This window comes from Oryzias melastigma, linkage group LG7, assembly GCF_002922805.2.
Source record: "Oryzias melastigma strain HK-1 linkage group LG7, ASM292280v2, whole genome shotgun sequence".
NCBI classification, from domain to species: Eukaryota; Metazoa; Chordata; class Actinopteri; order Beloniformes; family Adrianichthyidae; genus Oryzias; species Oryzias melastigma.
In genome coordinates, this window is record NC_050518.1 from 24,505,839 (window position 1) to 24,506,853 (window position 1,015).

Genomic DNA, 1,015 nt, shown 5'->3' on the forward strand with positions numbered 1-1,015 from the left:
AATAGCAGGTTAAGTTATTTAAAATAAAGGTTTAAAACAATTGAACAAAGCATTACATTGCATGGGAAGGCAAATCTGCCACTTTAAAGGTTTCATAAAAATCAAATGACAAAAAAGGTAAACATTAAAAAATGCTACAATAGCTGATAAGAATGGAGAACAGCTGAAAAAAGCTAAATAAACCTGAAGGCAGTAAAACAGGTTGTAAACTGGAAGCAAAATAGAATGAGAAAGCTAAAAAAAAAACTTGGACCATAATAAAAGGTCTAGAACGGGGGTCACCATCGCTGTTCCTCAAAGGCCTCAACTCTGCCCTCTCCTTATAGAGTGTGAAGCAGCGGGGATGAGGGTCAGCACCGCCAAGTCTGAGGTCATGGTTCTGGACCGGAGAAAGGTAGTTTGTCCTCTCTCGGTGGGTGGAGTCTCCTGCCTCAGGGGGAGGAGTTTAAATATCTTGGGGTCTTGTTCACGAGTGAGGGAAGATCGGACCGTGAGATCGACAGGCGGATTGGAGCGGCGTCCGCCGTTACGTGGATGTGGTCGCTACACCGGTCCGTTGTGGTGAAAAGAGAGCTGAGCCAGAAAGCAAAGCTCTTAATTTACCTGTTGATCTTCGTTTCAGTGCTCACCTGTGATCATGAGCTCTGGGTTGTGACCCAAAGAACAAGATCCCGACTACAAGAGGCCGAAGTGAGTTTCCTCTGGAGGGTGGCTGGACGCTCCCTTAGAGATAGAAGGAGGGAGCTCACAGTAGAGCTGCTTCTCCTCCACATCCAGAGGAGCCGGTTGAGGTAGATCGGGCATCTGGTCCGGATGCCTCCCTAGAGAGATGTTCCGGGCATGTCCCACTGGGCGGAGGCCCCGGGGAAGACCCAGGACACGCTGGAGAGACTATGACTCTCGGCTGACCTGGGAACACCTCGGGGTCCCCCCAGAGGAGCTGGAGGAAGTGACCGGAGAGAGGGAAGTCTGGATATCTTTGCTTAGACTGCTGCCCCCGCGACCCGGTCCGGAT